The sequence below is a fragment of the Glycine max genome, chromosome 1, assembly GCF_000004515.6.
Source record: "Glycine max cultivar Williams 82 chromosome 1, Glycine_max_v4.0, whole genome shotgun sequence".
Taxonomy (NCBI): Eukaryota; Viridiplantae; Streptophyta; class Magnoliopsida; order Fabales; family Fabaceae; genus Glycine; species Glycine max.
The window spans coordinates 7049473-7057245 of NC_016088.4; the positions used below are offsets into that span (position 1 = coordinate 7049473).

The 7773-nt window shown below is 30.7% G+C and overlaps 1 pseudogene; it reads left to right on the top strand.

Annotated features, from left to right (window-relative positions):
• The first annotated feature begins 4898 nt into the window (after positions 1-4898).
• Positions 4899-7250, top strand: LOC100799125 (zinc finger MYM-type protein 1-like; annotated as a pseudogene).
• Positions 7251-7773: the final 523 nt, after the last annotated feature.

The following is a 7773-nucleotide window of genomic DNA, read 5'->3' on the forward strand; positions in this document are numbered from 1 at the left end:
TATTTGTTTTGTTGAAAGCTATTCTTTTTTTTTTTCTATCACTCTTGTAATTGCAAAAAATGTCGAAAGATGCTTTCTCTAAACTAAATCATTTGGTCCAAAATGAGCCTTTTGAATGCCCACCATAATGATTCCCAATCCTTGTGCTGGCTTCTTTTGCCCAGACAGAGTTTAAGTAATGCCACTTTGTTGTCTCCTAAAATGAGCCCTCAAAATGCCCCTAACATGAAGCTTTTCACACATTTGTGGTCTACAAAAGGCATATTCCAAGATTTTCCATTCAAGAAGTCAAGAATTAAACCATCACTTTTTCTTCCCATGGGTTGAATCACACCACACATGACACAGCTTACGCCTCTTAATTCGAAGTATGTCAAATATTAAATGGCATCTACTTAAGTTAAAGCAAAGGGTCTATTTTTCTTTAAAATAGAATTAAGGGTGAAATTGGATTTGAGGTTTAAGGAGAGCATATTTGGGATTCCGTTAAAAATTATGTTTGAGACAAAAATAATTTTACCAATAAATTAGAGGATATTTGGAATGTTGTTTATTATGCGATAACACACATCTTCATACGGATTCAACGGTCGTTTGCAAAAGATACCTATCAAATTCTTAGCGAAACTGATTTTGAGGATCCAACCACAACTCAAACATTTATCTAAGATTTTTGCTTTTGCATTCATTTTATTTTATTTATTAGATTTATATTGAAACTCGCATCATATTTTTTTTAACTGTAAATCAAACATACACATTGTTAGTCTTAGGAGTTTGTGTCCTTTACTCTGTTTATTTATTGAATCGTTCCTATTTTTGTTGGATTGTTCCTATTAAGAGATACTGCACTTATATATGTGTAAGATATATTAACAATTCTTTGTAATCTTTTGCATCTATTTATTAAGCAACATCTCGAGTTTTAACTAGATAAAAAATATAATTAGGAAGAAAACTTTTACTAAAGATGGTCGATTAGTTTCTTTATCAAAGATTAATCATTGATATAATATATTTCACATTAATATCATAGTGAAAACAACATATTTTTTATTAAGTAAAATTAATTAAAAATTAAAAATTTTAGAAATCTCTCTTCTTATTTAATGGATCTCTCATAATTTTATAATTTTTAATATTTTTTTTGGAAAGTAATACCTAAGCCCAAAAAAAAAAAAGTTACACAGAAAATATAAGAAGAATTTGTTCTCTCAAAATATCAATTTTTTAATAAATTTTAACTGATAATAATAAAAATAAAGTGTATAATAAAAGAAATGTAGCAAGAAGTGTGTTAAGCAGGGAACCTTCTCCTTTTCCTACCTCTAGCCTCTAGGAATATGATGTCATTTTTGTCCTAGTTTACTCTAAACACAATTTAAAATCAATATGCTTCCTGGTGCTCTGCTTAACAATGAAGTGATGACACTTAAAAAAAATAAATCAAGTGATGAAGTCATCTTGGTGTAAAGTCAAGTAATTAACGCTGGCGTGTATTTGGGTAATTATCATAAATTCAACCTATAATAGCAATATTTAGATATTTTAGGAAAATATGATAATGAATGATCGCAATTATTATAAGTCAAGACAAACTTTAAAATAAAGTAACAGCCTGTTGGTGACATCTATAGGTTTTTAGTATAAATTTTAAATGATAATTTCAAAACAAAATATGTGGGTTGCTAAAATAAAGTTGACTTAATTTTTAACTTAAATTTAAAATATTCTTTACTTAATTCTTAAAGCATAAATTTTTTTTAAGTAAAAAAACAAAATCATGTGTTGTAGTTTATCCAACTGAGCTAAATTAAAGTATTGCTTTTGGTTGTAAAAAATAAATAAATTATTTACCACTCTTCTTTATTTCTCCTAAAATATCCCCATACTATTGTAATCCCTCATAAAAAATGAAACTTTTTTTTAAGTTCTAAAACTTAAAACTAATACAGGTAATAAATTAGATTCTTTGCTTTTGCAGGAGATATTTCAATCCTGCCAGCGATATGTCTCTGCATCGGACACTCTTCTAACATTTTCTTTTGTTTCATGGTGTTTAATGCGAGATGATTTTGGATTGAGTGGCTTTTAAATTTTATTGGAGAGATTTAAAAAAATTAGAGAAGTAATTTCTGATGGTTTTAAACCTTGAGAGAATGTTTGATTACATTTTGAATAGTTTTTCCAAATAATTTTTTTGTCATCATTTAATGGAGAGAGTTAAAGACATGAAAAAAAAAACAATAAAAAGTTAGTTTAAAGACTAAAATCAGTTAAATAGAAATTTAGAAAAAAAGTAAAATATTTTAATAATTAAGAGACTTAATTATAATTAGACTTAATTAAAATTTTTAATAATTAAAAGACTCAATTAATTTTTTTAATTATAACTAAAAGATGAATTATATAATTAAGTGTTAATTAAATAAAGGAGAGAGCCGCTCAGTAGCTTTAAATTTCAATGAACAAAGTAGCTAGCTCCTACAATCGATGTTGCTAATTAACGGTACATATCTCACTTTTCCTAGGAAGAATTACTTCAAAGTTCAAAGCTCAACCTGACTTGCTACAGAATTGATTCCATGTCTCTTATTTGCTCACATATGGTCAAATCATGCATCAGGCTGGACAAAAGATCGAACCAAACGTACTTCATCGAAACACAGGAAATTATATCCCTGTTTGGCTTATATTTTGTTAGGGAAAGTTGAAATTAAAAGGGAAAGAAAAATATTATGCTCAATTATTAATTTAGTAGTTAAATTATTTTAAAAGATTTAATTTAGTCTTCAAGTTTTAAGTTTTTAAAAGACAGTTAAAATGTATTTTTCATTCTCATAAATATGGAAATGTTTGAAATCTATTTCTATAAAATTTTCTGTATTTTTTATTTTTATAAAATTAAAATGTATTATTTTTTGTTTGAAACAAAGTTCAGACATTCAAACTTACGTACATGACTTTTTTACATTGATTATATTTATAATCGATGTAAAAAAAATGTCATATTTTACATCGGTTATATACATAATTAATATAAAAAAAATATCCCATTTACATTGGTTATATGCATTTTTGTGAGAAACAAAAAATGATATAAACCAACCCAATAGCATGGGCAGCCACATAAAACAAAACCTAGGGTTCACCACCACACTTCTGTGCACACAAATCCCAACCTCCAGATCCAAAAAAAAAAAAACTAGGGTTTATAGAACTAAACTGCACGATGTTGTTTCTTAAGGTACCCCATCCGTAGATCAAATATGCGACAACCAAATTGCAATGTCGCACAACAACCTAGGGCTTCCCTGCAGCTCCATCGCAAAAATAGAACCGAGAAGGTTACTGAACCTGTAAATTTCGTGAATAGAAGTAATTCAGAAATGGTGATTCAGATCGCGTATAACCGATGTAAAAAGTCATTATTGTAAGTCTGAATTTACCCAAATTATGTCGAGTAAAAAAATGATACATTTCAATTTTGTGAGAACAAAAAACGTACTAAATTTTTTGCAAGGAATTCAAAATATTTTCATATTTGTGAGGACAACAAACATATTTTAGTCTTATAATATTTAATTTAGTTCTCAAGTTTTTTAAAATGCATCAATTCAATCCCTTTTGTTGAATTAGATTGATGCCGTTAGTATTGGAAATTCCAATAGTTTTCTTTATTATTATTTTTAAAATTACACACAACCACCTTTTTTCACTGTGATCACCTCCACGCGCCACCTCTAATTTCACCTCAGCTACAAGGCCTCACCCTTCGATTTGAATCACCACTTCTGAATTACTTATATTCACGAAATCTACAGGTTCAGTAACCTTCTCGGTTCTAGTTTTTGCGATGGAGTTGTGGGGAAGCCCTAGGTTGTTGTGCGGCATTGCGATTCAGCTGTCACATGTTTGATCTATGGTGGGGTACCTTACGAAACAACATCGTGCAATTTAGCTCCATGAACCCTAGTTTTTTTTTTATCCGGAGGTTGGGATTTGTGTGCCCAGCAGTGTGGTGGTGAGCCCTAGGTTTTGTTTTATGTGGCTGCCCATGCTATTGGGTTGGTTTTGATGCTGCCTCAACCATTACCTTGGGATTGAAAGGACTTTTTCAAGGAGAGGAAGCGGAGGTGGTGCCTAGAGGGGGTCATGGTGAACAAAGGTACCCAGTGGCGGACCCACGTGTATCCTAGGATGGGCAGGTGCACCCCCTGAATAAAAAAAGAGGCTTATGGCTTCTATGTTAGTGATGATGATTGGTGCACCCCCTGAATAAATTTTTGTCTTTTTCTATCCTTCTCCCACACGTTTCCTGTTTCTCTTTCATTATTTTAAATTATTTGTCTTCCACTTCTACTTTTACGCTAGTGGGCAGTTTCTTGTTTCTCTTTTATTATTTTAAATTATTTGCCTCTTCCACTTCTACTTTCACGTTTGTTTTCTAGTGGGCAGTTTTTTGTTTCTCTTTATTATTTTAGATTATTTGTCTCTTCCACTTCTACTTTCACGTTTTCTAGTGGATTGTTCCGCTTTTACTTTAAACTCCCCCACATGTTTGCATAGAGGAGTTAGAAAAATAGAGAGCTCATGAGCTGATGAGGGTTATATGAGGTTGTAACTCTGCAAGTCTACAAGAGCAAGGAAAATCACAACAACTCAACAAGCAAAGAAAGATTTAGGTACCAAATTACCGATAATTGTTATAACTTATAAACATGTCTCTCAGTCTCTGGTTATGTGTTTTTTCACAATTTTTTTCTTTTTTTCCCTTAAGTTTGATATATAAATAATATAATTATATATTAATTATGTTTGATGAATTTATAGATTTTTAATTTTTATGGATATTTTAAATTTAGAATTATTAATTTCTTTTAAATTATAAATAGATCATGGATAGATTTTTGAAGAGGAAATTACCATCAAATGAGCAACAATCTTCATCAAAATCTTGTGAATCAAGTCTCCAACAACAACAAATTGAAATTAATTTGGAAGACTTGTCATCAGATCTAGAAAAACGAATTAAAATTTCAGCATATCATCCTAATGATCGAGATAAGATACGAAGAGCATATTTACAAAGAGGACCATGTCAACCTACTCAACATAATTTTCCCCAAAGAAAAATTGGAAAGTCTTTAAGAAGATTTTGTCCTTCTTGGTTTAATGAATTTGGCAACTGGTTGGAGTATAGCATAGAAAAAGATGTTGCATTTTGCTTGTGTTGTTATCTTTTTAGGCATGATTTTGGAAAGCAATCAGGTGGTGATACATTTGTGATAGAGGGATTCACAAATTGGAATAAGAAAGAAAGACTTTCATCTCATGTTGGAGGTCCTAATAGTGCTCATAACATTGGGAGTGTCAAGATTTAATGAATCAAAATCAACATATTGAAGTTGTTATATCTAAACAATCTGAACAAGTTCGTGACTTGTATCGAAGGCGTTTGACAGCGTCAATTGATTGTATTCGTTTTCTATTAAAGCAAGGATTAGCTTTTCGTGGTCATGATGAATCAACCAATTCTGCTAACCAAGGTAATTTCTTGGAACTTCTTAGATTTCTTGCTAAACACAATGAATCAATAAATCATGTTGTGTTGGAAAATGCTCCCGAAAATCATCAATTAATTGCTCCAAAAATCCAAAAAGATATTGTTAATGCTGCTGCATTAGAAACCACTAATGCTATTATTACTGATCTTGAAGATGAATTATTTGCTATCATTGTTGATGAAGCACGTGACATATCAAACAAGGAGCAAATGGCTATTGCTTTGCGTTATGTTAACAAAAAGGAAAGTATTGTTGAGCGTTTTTTTGGTATGGTTCATGTTAAAGATACTACAACTTTATCATTGAAAATGGCAATTGATGAATTGTTTTGTAAACATGGGCTTAGTATATCAAGAATTCGTGGACAAGGTTACGATGGTGCTAGCAACATGCAAGGGGAATTTTCTGGTCTTAAAAGTTTGATCTTAAAGGAGAATTCATCTGCTTTTTATGTACATTATTTTGCTCATCAATTACAACTTACATTAGTTGTTGTTGCAAAAAATCACATTCAAGTTGCCTCTCTTTTTAATTTGGTGTCTACCTTATTAAATGTTGTTGGGGGATCTTGCAAACGACATAACATGCTTCGTGAAAAACAAATAAATTATGTTAGAGAGGCGTTGGGAAAAGGAGAAATTCCTAGTGGACAAGGTTTGAATCAAGAAACTAGTCTTAAACGAGCTGTTGATACTCGTTGGGGTTCACATTATGCAACTTTGATCAATTTGATATTGATGTATTCTTCTATAATTGATGTTCTTGAAATTATAAAAGAAGATGGATCAAATGCAGATCAAAGAGCTGAAGCAAATGATCTTTTACATTTGCTAGAAGATTTTGATTTTGCATTCAAATTGCATTTGATGAAAAATGTCTTGGGTATTTCAAATGAATTATCACAGGCATTGCAAAGGAAAGATCAAGACATCATCAATGCTATGAACTTGGTTAACATCACAAAGCTACGGTTGCAAACTATGAGGGATAATGGATGGGAGTCTTTACTGCAGGAAGTAAATTCATTTTGTGATAAGCATTTCATTAACATTCCTAATATGGAAGACATATTTTTTTTCTAAGGGGAGATCACGACGTGGAGGTAAAGCTCAAGCTATCACAACTGAGCATCATTATCGTGTTGAATTATTTTATACTGTTGTGGACATGCAACTTCAGGAACTTAATGATCGTTTTACAGAGACAAATACTCGATTGCTTTTTTGCATGGATTGTTTGAATCCAACCAATTTATTCTCTGCTTTTGATAAGACAAGGCTAATTGAATTTACAAAGTTTTATCCATGTGAATTCTCTGTAATTAATTTAGTGATGCTTGATAATCAACTTGAGACTTACATCATTGATATGCGTAGCAATGTAGAATTTTCATCTTTGAAAGGAATAAAAAATCTTTCGGAGAAGTTGGTTGAAACTGGAAGACATCTTGTTTATCCATTAATTTACCTTCTTTTGAAGTTAGCAATGATTTTGCTTGTTGCCACATCAATTGTGGAAAAAGCCTTTTCTGCCATGAAAATTGTGAAAAATAGATTGCGTAATCGGTTGGGAGATGCATGGATGAATGATTGTCTAGTGACTTATATTGAGAAAGATGTGTTCAATAAGATTGACAATGAACAGATCATTCAACGATTTCAAAACATGAAATCACACAGATGACAACTATAAGGTATGTAATTTATTTGAATAAATACATTAAAATTTTATGATTTTGGTACTTATGTCTTTATCTTCATATGCATAATGATAATTATTATTAATTTATATTATTTGAAAAGTAAATTGCCCCCATTGACTCAGGGTCTTAGATCCGCCACTGAAGATACCTATGTTTATTTTAAAAATTAATAATAAATATAGTGACGATTAAAAACCATCATTATTCGTAAAAGAAACCGTTGGTGTTCGCAATCCTTATGGCGTCAATCCAATTCAACGAATGAAACTAAAGTGATACATTTTTAAAAACTTGAGAATTAAATTAAATCTTTTAAATATACATCCCCTTTATCTTTCATCCCACTTGATCTTATTTTTTATATCTCTCTCTTTATTTTTTTATCACCTTACTTATGACATTCATTACTTCCTCTTTCCACCTTTTTCATTTTCTTCATATTTCTTCATTACTTCCTCTTTCTACCTTTTCTTCATATTTCTACCCCAAAGAGGAAAAAAAAAT